Below are 12,493 nucleotides of genomic sequence, written 5' to 3'. Positions count from 1 at the left end.
TTGGGTTGTTTTTATGATCCCTAAAATCGGCTGCTCAAAATCCTTTTATCATTACAACCTAAGCTTAGAGCTGTTTTTACTGGCTGCATGAAGGAAAACATCTTGCCTTGCAAATGTTCTGACTTGCTTATTATGTGAACTGGTATATTGAAATGGAATTGTTTTGGGCCAGACTTTTAAGGAACTCCAGAATAAGTACTCAGAAAAACCTGTTTTTCAGAAATGCGCATTTGTTGACCTACATCTCTGACTTACGTGTGTTGTTAGAATTGAATGATCTCCCCATATATGTTTGTATTTTATTGTACTTACTCCCATCTCATACCAAAATGGAAACATACAATGCACTGTCAATTTAGTGTAAGGGATCTGAGATATAGCCCCTATAGTTTTACTGTACCTTTATAGATAAAGTCTAGCAAACATTTTCATGTCTGTGGGACCCTGAAATCTATTGACCTTTAAGAAGTTTGACTTTTCCTATTAAATTTTCAGGCAGGGGAAAATACTACCCCAGGGAGCCAGAAGGCAAAGACTCCTTATTCTACCACAGAAAACATTTTGAGCAGTGAAATTTGATGATTATAGTAATTAATACCAACCTAAGGCAGCCTTTCTTATTTACATTTCCTCAATACCCAAGGCTACTGTAAGTCACTTTGTTATTCATCAAGGAGTGGTAAAAAGTGTCTTCTGTTCTTCTCTGTGATTATTGTTGGTGGGATGATGACATAGACCTAAAACATCTTTATGAGGTTTTCTATTCTGTTTTAATAGCAAGAAGAGAATAGTGAATAGTGTCTCCCTCTCCCCCTACTCTTTCTTTTTCTCTATGCAAACACACACACACACTTTTTAAGCCACAATTTAAAGTTTCATTTCAGTATGTAAATTTAAAAAGTGTTTTGCTTTAGCATTATTTTTAAAATCCTAATAGTAATCTCAGGATGAGTTAAATTTCATTCCATTGACTTTTCTCTGTTGACAAAAAAAAATATGTCATGTAGACATAGCCAGCATTCATAGGTATTTTTTAAACAATTAAAAACATAAATATACATTTTTAAAACCAGATTTAAATACACTCAGTTGAAGAATTATGCAGAATACACATGATAGAGCTGATTTATAATGCCCATTAAACAAACTAAATGTAATACAGATTTTATAACACAAGAAAATATACTAAATTCTCTCAATTGGATTTCAATATTTATTATGACAATGTTTGTTTGTATATAACTTGAAAATTGCCCTAAAAAACTCTCCTCTAGATTTCTCTTGCCATGAATTTGAGTATCATCTTATTAGACCTATCCATGGCAAAGAAGAGTGTTTTATTTAGCACACTATCATGTCATAAATTTCCCTTTGAGAATATTTGACAAACTATTTCTATTTCTTTTCTGTTACCTAAAGACCTCATATGAACTTTTATAATGTATAATGATTCACTTGTAGAAACCGTTGAGGATTTTGTTATCAAAGTCTTGTGGGCAAAAATATTTAATATTCTTTGGCCAAGTTAAGAACGAAAAGATGAAAGAGGCTTTGACTTAGCTATAGGCATGCCTGAGATGTTGCTTCACTGAGTCGAATGTCTACTGAGAGCATGGAAATATAGGGATGGTCAACTGTATTATTATTTTTTTTAAATCAAAAGCTGTCCACCACCAGGCAACTAGAAAATTCACCTGGTAAATAATATTGAGGGTAACACTGAACAAGAACCTAAAGAGCTCCTTTCACCTGAAGTTCCTTTCCTTTTATTCTCTCAGGTATGGCATTTTGCCAAGTCCTTTAAAGACCAGAGAAGCAGTGCCTATGATTCACTGCTATTACTGGGGTGTGTTCTCTTGGAGAAGAATAGAGTGATTCAAGGTAGATTAATAACAGTGAGGAAGGGGGTAGGCTGTATGTGGGTGGGAGGGTCGTGGCAGAGGAGTTAGAATGTGGAAAAGTAATGTTAATAACAGTATTGCTTGGGGCTGTGTCTTTCTCATATCCTTTATTAACTCAGAAATGTTACTATTGCATTTGTTTGAAGAAAAAAATGGAATGAGATGTCAGTTAATGCTTAAGCAACAGAGCATGTCTTTTAATCATTTCTAACTACCTGGAGTTTGAGGGGTAACTCTCAAGATAATTTCACAGTATTGAAATCTATTTGAAGTGCCAGCAAAGAAGTCAACTCAGTTTTCTACCCTGGCCTCTCATTTTTGTTCCAGTCTTGCGAATAAAAGGTTTCTTCGCAGTAATGTTTTTTAGATGGGGAGCAAGAGGATCAATGGTAGCAGGAAAAGAAGGAATTAGGAGACGATTCTACCATATTTTATGACCCTTTTGATATTTTTGCTTCTGCTTTTCCTCCCCTTAGCAAACTTTGATGATAAGTATAGTAGTAGAGAAAATCTGTGAATTAGCCAGAGCCAGGAATTTTCGGATCCAATTCAGAAAATTGGATCAGAGTTAGACCGGGAGTTAGACTGAAACTTGATCCCTTTCCACCACTCCCAAAGGTAACATAAAATGTCTTTGATTTTCATCATGGACCTTTATGAACAGTACCAAACACACTGAATGCAGAGGCCCTGACCAGCAGGTCTGAAGCACCAGAGAGTATTCTGGGAGAGGCAACGAAGATGGGGGAGATGGCATGAGCAAAGGCATCTCTTCCTTGATCCTCTCCCTTCCACCTTCAAGGTTGTGCCTAGTGCCTGTGTCCCCCATGTCATGTTTAAACCAAACAGTTCATCAGTGACGTCAACATACCCAGAGATCTACCTTTATAGCTACAAAAAAAATCTGTGAAGTTTAATAATAATGCTGGTGACCCTCAATTGACAAACAATATTACTATTTTTATAGTGAAAATATATCCTTTTCACAGATAAGATCTTGGAAAAGAAACATAGAATTCAGCTACATTCACCCTGACATGGTCCTCCAAGAGTTTACCCAGCTATTTAGCCTGTCTTAATATTAACGCAAGATTAAGACAGATAATACTTTTCCTTCAACAGTGCATACCTTCAAGTCAAACTCTTCCCAACCCTCCCACCTCCACAAATCTCCCTCGTGTGCCACTCAGGTTATTATCATAGCAGCTATTACTTGATATAAGTGGCCCTGAGTCATATTATCCTTTTCTTACTTTTCTCATTTTTTTAATTGTGAAGTTACTTAATTGTTTTCCAATACTCCATAGTACATGGAAATGATGCCTTTCCAATACTCCATAGTACATGGGAATGATGCCTCCAATGAATTGTTTATTCTCTTCCTTACACCCTGTTATAACTTGTGAATCTATGCCTTTCATGAATGTTGGATATTGAAAATTCAAAGATCTGCCGTGAGTGAAATTCATATCAAATGCAGGAATAACACCCACCAGCAAAGATGGTCTCAGAGTTTTTAAAGCCTGTCATTTGGCAGATACCATCCCGTGATACCAAAGTACAAAGGTTTGGGTTTTGGAGGGCAGGTAACTAATCAGGACTAAATTTACTGAGCAAATTCTTTTGAACTATAGATTATAAGCTGCCCGTAGGTTTTAAAAAAAAGAAGAAGAAGAAATAACAAGCATTACTACAGGTAATTATCTTGCCTGAAATGCTCTCCTAGCCTAACTCTGAGCCACTGAAATAAGGTATTTTGAACCTGTACATACAAGTTTAAGATTTTTGTGAAGCTCCCAAATCTTTAGTATAACAATAATTAGCATAAAGCTTGTGCAATCGAGCTGCTCTGAGACGAATGAGTTTGAGTCTTTGGCAAGATGTTCCTCTTTTTAAAAAAGCAGTTTTGTCAGTGCATATTATTTTCCCTCAGAGCTGTTTTCCTCAAGTTTGGAAGGTATTTAAAGCTTACTTTCATTCCAATAATTGTCCAGAGAGACAGTGATTTATTTTCAGTCGCTAGTTACCAGGATGACTCAATCAACTACTTTTCGCCACCAATACACCCCGTCTGCTACGAAAGCTTTCCATTTTTATAGTCTGAAAGAACCAGACTTACTGCTCCCTTCAACCTAGATAGAACTCTTTTGTGCTCAGAATGGGAGTAAAACTCTAGGAAGGAAATTTATTCAGAAAAATAAATTCACGGATATCAAATAGTAGATGCAGTGAGTCAGTGCCTGAAATGACTTGACTTTAAGGAGTGAAAATAACATGTTATCACAAGTTTGAAAGATAACAGATAAGTGGACTAATAAGAGTATTTAGGACGCTGAAATTGAACATTTGAATACTAGTTAGTAGCTCTCAAGGCTAGCTTTACAAACCCATCGCCTTCCAATCGATAACTACTTAAGCTAAGACTATGAGAAGCTTTCCTGGACCACTGCATTCATAATGGAAGTTGTCCTCAAGAGTTCAGAATTCAATGCGAAGAATTTTGTAGGAGGAGAGTAAAGGAAGGGAAAAGGGAGGGAGGGTACAAAAGAGGGAGGAAAAGGGAGGGAAGGGGAGGGAGACGTCTTTACTACATTATTTCTTGTCCTTAACCAGATCAAAACTTTTGTTTAAAACACTATTTGTTATAAAAGACTACTGATTACTAGGCTTGTTTACTTCATACTATAAATTATTCTGTAGATCTAACCTAGGTTTTAAGGTCCAAATAGTAGATCAAACACCTCAAAACCTGGGCATATTTAACTGGGGCCAAATTCTGTGAACTAAGAAAGCATACTTTTTGTTTGCTTTCTCAGTTCAAGGACTTTTGATAAAATTGAATAAAAAAATTATGGAAGTGCAAGGTTTTATAATTAATAAATATGTAAACATGTATTATAGATATACACGTGCTTTCATAGTACTGATGGCATATTATAATAGTCAGGTTAAACCAGATTATTGTAAATTACATAAACCACATTTTGCAGTAGGTGAAATTTTAAATGAGTAAGGCTGTAAGCCACAGACCTTACTTACTCGCGTCTTCTTTTGCATTCTAAAAATTCTCTTTGTTGATTTTTGTTGCTGGGTGCAGTGAATTGGGGATGAAATGGGCTGTGGTCACAAACTGGGAAGGTGAGGTTCCTTAAAATTGTACTAAATATGACATAATCATGGGTTTTCCGTTTAAATTGGGGAAAACTGGGAAGCCACTTGGGATTTGGGTTTGAATACAAGTTTTGGTGAATACAACTGACGCAACTAATGTTTACAACGCTTTTTCTCTGATTCATTCACTCTGATGGAAATGTGGCCGCAGCAGGGGTTAGGACCAAATCGGAACAGCTGCGTTCTTTACCGACCCTGCCGCTAACAGCTAACTAGCTATGTGACTTTGGCAGATTCAGTGAAGTTCTGTGGCCTCAGTTTTCTCACCTATGAGTTGTAGAAAGAAAGCTGATCTTTCCCAGCTCTGGGTTTATGAGATTTTAGTTTCGGTGTATTTTGGAAAACCTGAAATTACCAGTTTCCACTATTACCTAGTTCACAGAGACATAAAGTTACAGATAAAACTCCCTATAGAAACAACCGTTATGATGGTTATGGAAGTACATTATGGAAGATGCTTTAGGTGCTGAAGATGGAAAGGGTATTTTTTTATCACATAGATTCAATCAGCACCAGCCCTGGGGGAATAATTCATTATATAGACGATTTTTTAAAAATATTTTATTTATTTATTTTTAGAGAGAGGGGAAGGGAAGTAGAAAGAGTAGGAGAGAAACATCAATGTGTGGTTGCCTCTCGTGCATTCCCTGCTGGGAACTGGCCTGCAACCCAGGCATGTGCCCTGACTGGGAATCGAACCACGATACTCTGGTTCACAGGCCCACACTCAATCCACTGAGCTACGCCAGCCAGGGCTTATAGATGATTTTTTTTCTTCCTCTTTAGGGGCCCTCCCACAACATCTGAGCCCAGTGTCCCAAGCCCAGGGCTTGAGGCTAAGTCCCATCACCCAGCACTTGCCATTACAGGAAATGCTCCTGGTTATTCCGGCTATGGTCACTTTTACTGTCACCTTCTGGAACCCATGCCTTTGTTCGTTTTAACATCTGATGCTTACCACAGGGCTCAATGAATGTGTTTTGAATGCATAAATGTAAGAATGAACGAATTAGTTACTTAATCACTAACTCAAAAGGTGAGAATTCCAAAGAGGTGAGAAGAGAGAGGGAGAGTGTAGCAGTCTAATAGAGGAAGAAACAGGGGGAATATTAATGGCAGCTAGACGTTTCATTGTGCCCTTCAAATTACTGATAAATCACCCACTTTATCCATCTTTAAATAAAAAATAAATAATAAACATAAACTAAATGTAGTCAATACAAGCAAATAGTCTAGTGAATTTAATGGCATGGTGAATAAAGAGTGAATTTTGGGAGAGCAGTTCTAACCCCCACTCCCTCCAGGCAAAATCCTGTTTTTAAAAATCTCTTGCGTTGCTGTTGGGAGTATAAAATACTATAGCCTCTAAAATAGTACAAGAAAACAGTATGATGCTTCTCCCAAAAAAACTAAACAAAATTACCATATTGTGAGACAATAAACTATACACATATATACATGTATATGTGTATATATGTATGTGTGTGTATATATGTATACACACACACGAGTACATTTGTCTCTGCCTTCTCCCACCCGTCCAGTTCCTGGAACAGTGCTCCTGAAATCCTTTGTAAGTTCCTAGCTGATAAGAGCACTAGGACCATTCTCAGTTTAAATTTCCATCTTTGATCCTAGTGTTTGACACAAGGCTCCTAAATAAATCCCTTGGAATTTTCTGGGTGATAAGAGTGTCTTTCCTTCTAATGAGGTGCCTCCTGGATGGGGACTGCTCAGCAGAAAAACCAAGCTTGGAATTTTCAGCCACACTCTTACCACCCCTGCTTCTCTGGAGAAGGGCTGAAAATACAGTAAATAATTGAAAATGCCTACCTGAGGAAACCTCCATAAAAACCCTAACAGTATGGTAACTGGATAGCTTCCAGGACGGTGACCACGTGCACGGACTGGGAGGGTGATTTGTTTCATCCCCGTGGGGACAGAAGCTCTTGGGCTCAGGACCCTCCCAGACCTCACCCTCTGTATCCCTTCAACTGGCTGATCATCTGTGTCTTTCATATCCTTTGATAAACTGGTAAACATGTTTCTCGGAGTTCTGTGAGCTGCTCTAGCAAATAAATCCAAGGGGAAGAGGGTCATGGGGACCTCCAATTTGCAGCCAAATTGGACAGAAGTTGTGGGTAACCTAGGGGCCTACTGCTTGTGATTGGCATCTGAAGCAGAGGCCAGTCTCATGGGAGTGGGCCTTAACCTGTCAGATCTGATGCTACCTAGGTAGACGATGTCAGAATTGAGTTAAAATGTAGGACAGCCAGCTGATGTCACAGAGAATTGCCTGGTGTGGGGAAAAATGCATACATTTGGTGACCAAAAGTGTCAGAAGTAGTGTGAAAGTAAAGGAGAGACACACAGGAGGAAAAAGTGTTTCTTTTCCTAATACACATGACCCAGCAATTCCACTTTTTAGTATACACCCAAAATAACTGAAATCAGGGACTCAAAAGCTCATAGCAACATTATTTACATAACCAAAAGGTGGAAACAACCCAAATATCCATCTACAGATTAATAGAGAAACAAAATGTTGTAACATATATATAATGGAATGTTATTCATCCTTAAAAGGTGTAAATTCTGATATATTTTACAATATGAATGAATCTTGAAAACATTACAGTTAGTGAAATAAGTGAACTAGGCACAATAGGATATAAATATTGTCTGACTCCACTTATATGAGGTACTTAGAGTAGTTAAATTAATAGAAACAAAATAGAATAGTGGTTACCAGGTGCCAGGGAAAGAGGAGACTAGAGAGTTTTTGCTTAATGGGCAGATTTTTGGCTTGGGGTGATAAAAACATTCTGGAGTTGGATGGTGCCAGACTGATTACTTAGTGCTCCAGAAATGTATACTTAAAATGGTTGAGATACTACCAACAACATCTCAAAAAAAATCTCAGTTTGGCATAACTGATATGAATACTGAGCAGCTTCTCTAAGGGGAAAACTGTTCCTCAAATCTAATCTAAACCTTTCAGCTGTATGTCTTACCTTATGGTTGCTTCTGTGACTGGACCAAGGAATCATAGGAATATTCATGAAAGATATGCTTCCTTTCTGGATGATGCGATCAGCTCTCCTAGAAGTGGTGCCTTTTAAGTCGCTTTGTTCACAATGGTATGAGTTTTAACAGGTTTATCTTTTCTGCCCCTTACCCAGTCCTCTTGTAAGAGGCAGCATGATTTGCAGTCTGTGTAGCCAGGGAAGGGAGTAAAAGCAAGGCCAGTTCATGAAAATCAACCATGACTTCAGTTTGAGGAAAACAAAGAAGACGGTGCATCGAGAAGTAAATATACATTGGGCTTCATGCAAATAATGCTAATTCAATTAATACTGCTAACTGTGCTATAAATCAGTAGTACAAACTCAGGAAAAGATAGAGAAATGAGAATCTTTTCAGGAATAATATAAAAAGGTAAATAAGTTGCATTTATCTGAAAAGCCAAGATCAATGTTTTATTTTGCCCCATTCATTCATTTTATTTGCCTACATGTGTCTTGTCTCTCACTCCTCTTCAACAGCACTGCTGCTGCCTGAGCTCAGGTCTGGCCTAGCTGCCTGCCTGCAGGAGCTTCCTGACTGGTCTCTTGGCTTCTGGACTTGCACATCACTTTCCCTGTGCTGTCTCATTTCCCACACCCTTCCGCTCTCCACATGGCTGCCAGAATGATCTTTCTAAAGATTTTAAGATCTTTCAGTGACACCCGATCCTTGTCAGGATAAAATCCAAACTCTTCACCAAATCACTCATAATACCTTCCCAGCTTCATCTTGTGCCATTTCTCAGCCCACACCCCACATACAAGCCTTTTCACATTATGTACTTTCAGTTCCCATGACAGGCCAGGCTCCTCTCCTTATCATCTTGCTCGTGGCTTTTGCCTACAAAAATGCGCCGGTGCTTGTGCACACACATTAACACACATACACACCTTCTCCATCTGCGTAAATCCTGCTCCAAGCCTCAGGCTAGGATTGAGGGTCAAAATCCCCACTCCCTCACCCCACTGGTCCCCATACTCCTTTCCCCCTAGGTCTTATATAGCTAGAGTTAGATGCCTCTCCTTTTCCAAAGCACCCTGTACGTACCACCTGGAGCTATTTGAGAGCAAGGACTGGGTCTTTGATCTTTGTATTCCCAGCAACCACACAAAAGGCTTAGCAGATTTTCAGAGGGTTCAGTCAGAGGTAACAAGCTAAGGAAAGTACTAAGGAAGTTCTGAGAAGGTTAAGACGAGGAAAATTTTATGGGAGAAAAGCAGTGGTGTTTGAGCCATATTTTATTGTCTTTCCAACAATCTTGATAGAATCTTCTTTCTTGCTTTTCAATCAACAGCTAATTTCATAAAAAAATATTCTGACTACAGGAGACAGGTAGTCTATGAGTAATTTAGTGATAAATTTATGATTGAGAAGTTTTTAAACACCTGATTAAAGGGGCTCCTTGACAGACTTCCAAAACATGAGTTGTTATTTTCCAGTCTTGTTGCTGTGCATTGAGTCATAAAGAAGAAGGAAGTATAAGGCAACAGCTAGGAGAATGGACAGTGGAGTCAGATATACCAGGATTTAAATCCCAACTCTGCCCTTCTAAGCTACATTAATGACAATTGTACTAAGTTTTCACATATGTAAAATGGGACAATAATACAATGTCCCATGAATGGAACATTGCCCTTGAATGTGACAACACGAATCAAGTGTTTGCTGTGGAATTTGGCAGATAGTCACACTTGGCAGAGTGGGAGTGAAGAGGGTGATGCTGGTGCTGATGACTTAAAGCCAAGGATGGAAGCAGGTGGCAGGGACAGAATAACAAAACTGCTTGATGAGGGGACTTTACTCGTATCTTTCATTTTGCCATATTTCCTCAAATATTTTCTTCATTGAGCCATATTTTCTCAAATTTTGCTCCAGTAGAACAATGGTGTTCTGTGAGCTGGTCTAAGGTGTTTCACAGGGAAAATTAAAATTAGGGTACTCTTTTCCAAATTCATAGAAAAAAATAAAATAGGTAGAATGTTTTCAATTATAATTTTTTCCTATATACTTACTCTTCTTAAAAGTATCTTAATGGATGACAGGTGGAATGAATAGGTAGCAAATGAATATTATGAGAAAACATCAGCAAACTGATGAATTTAAATGTTTATTCAATATTTAACAATAATTTGCTTTTATTAAAAGGGATATTTTTGGTAAAGACTTGCAAACATGTAGTTGGTCACTTCTTTGCTAGTATTATTGTTCCTAGTTCATATGATAAAATTAAATATGGCTTGATTTCATGCTGTTCTACAAAAAGCACCAGGTCACTACCCATGCTCAACCACATGCAGAAGCACATAGTCTGTTACTGCCAGCATCCTACTGTCTGAAGCTTCAGAGTTCTAGTTATAAGGGCCCCTTTAAGACTTCACTGAAATATTCATAAGTCTCCAACCATTCATCTCCTAATCCACTTAAAAATTTTTTTAAAGATTTTAAGAGGGGAAGGGAAGGAGAGAGGGAGAGAAATCAATGTATGGTTGCCTCTCATGCGTCCCCCTCTGGGAACTGGCCTGCAACTAAGGCATGTGCCCTGACTGGGAATTGAACCACAATCCTCTGGTTGGTAGGCCGGTGCTCAATCCACTGAGCTACACCAGCCAGGGTTCCTAATCCACTTTTACATCAGAAGAGGACTGCCTTACAAATACAGAATTTTTTTAAAGCCAAAATCTTGATTGCTACATACTTGTTCTTTATGGTACATACTTTGAATAAATTAGTACATCCGTACCCCCTGGAGTTACTGTATATGAGGATATCCCAAAGAGTGGGAGTTAGAAGACATGGCAAATATGTCCTGCTTAGCCCATGCTCAACACCAGTCATTGCTTGTTCTTGATAAGTAGATGAGTCTAGCAAATTTCTAGATGTGGACTGGCACAACTGATCCCTGAGGACTGCAAGAAGCCAACCTGCTGAATAGCTTTAGGCTCACAGTGTGGCTCAGTATTACTTAGTCCATGTTTATTCTAGTCGGCCTTCTATGTTTATTTGGTGGCATGGTAGAAAAGGATTCGGAAACCACCTTACCCAGACACAAAAAAACTGACTCAAAGAACATGGCTTGATTTTGGAGACTCAAGTCCAGCTTTTCCAGGTGGTACCAGACTACTGAGGGCTGGATGAACATTTCTGTTTGAGCCAAGTTTGATTTTTGCAACCAATGCTTCACATTCAAAGACCTACCATAATCATACATTTAATTATATGTATTTTTGTTAATTGCTTGTCTCGAGTGTTGGCTTTATTGCTCTGAAGTGAATCTAACCGGTTAACAAAAATTAGGAATAACAATCTCTCATACTAAGACTTTATAAATCCATACCATAGTTGCATTTATAAGGAAATGTTGATGGTTAGCTTTAGTTTTAAAGAAGGGAAATTCAAAACACTCTTGGAACAGTTTCCTGGGAAACTCTTTCTTTTTATAGCTATGTGATCCATGATATTGCTAAATATACCATAAACGAATCCTTACCTCCATAAACTCTTTTCTACACTGCTAGAAGCATTTGATAAAGTTCAACATGGATTAATACTAAAAAAGTAAATCACTAGTTAAAAAGAAACTGCTTTACCTAATAGAGGATTTAATTTTTAAAACTGTAATAAATACAAGGTGAAATGTTGAAAACTTTTTCTTTAAAATGGCTGCCTGCTATTATCACTTCAAATCATTTTTGTACTTAATGATGATGTAATTCTTGTTATAAAGTGTAATAAGGCAAAAAAGAGAAAATGTATAAGGATTGGAAAGAAAAAATAAAACATTATGTGCAGATGATATGATTGTGTGTGCAGAAAATCCAAAAGAATATACAAATAAATTATTCAAAATGGCATGTGAATATAGCAAGATAAATACCCATAAGGTCAATATATAGAAATAATTTATTAAACTCCCATTAGAAAATGAAATTTTAGAAGACACTTCCAATGGAATAAAAAACCTAGGAGAGACATAAAACCTCTACACAGAAAACTAAGAAATATATAAACTATAAAAATATGGGACACATAAACCATGTGTTTGTTAAACATAAAAGCATATAAAGTATAAACATTAAAGCATAACAGCAGTATGTTTATAAAGCATATAAACTATAAAATACATGCAACTATAAAACATTCCAAGAAATTACAGACCTAAATACATGGAGGCATAGACAGGGCTCATGAATTGGAAAACTACATTTTAAAGGTGTTGATTTCCCTCAAATTGGTATGTGGATTTTGTTTCAATTTCAATTTTTAAAAAATTCTGGGTTTGTGTGTGTGTGTGTTGTGTTTGACAGGCTGATTCTGCAGTTTTCCAGGAAATGTAAAGCTCCAAGAACCACCAAGAT

This window comes from Artibeus jamaicensis, unplaced genomic scaffold (genome assembly GCF_021234435.1).
Source record: "Artibeus jamaicensis isolate MK-2021 breed Jamaican fruit bat unplaced genomic scaffold, CSHL_Jam_final contig_490, whole genome shotgun sequence".
NCBI classification, from domain to species: Eukaryota; Metazoa; Chordata; class Mammalia; order Chiroptera; family Phyllostomidae; genus Artibeus; species Artibeus jamaicensis.
The sequence above is the reverse complement of the archived record's forward strand: the minus strand, read 5'-3'. Positions refer to the sequence as shown.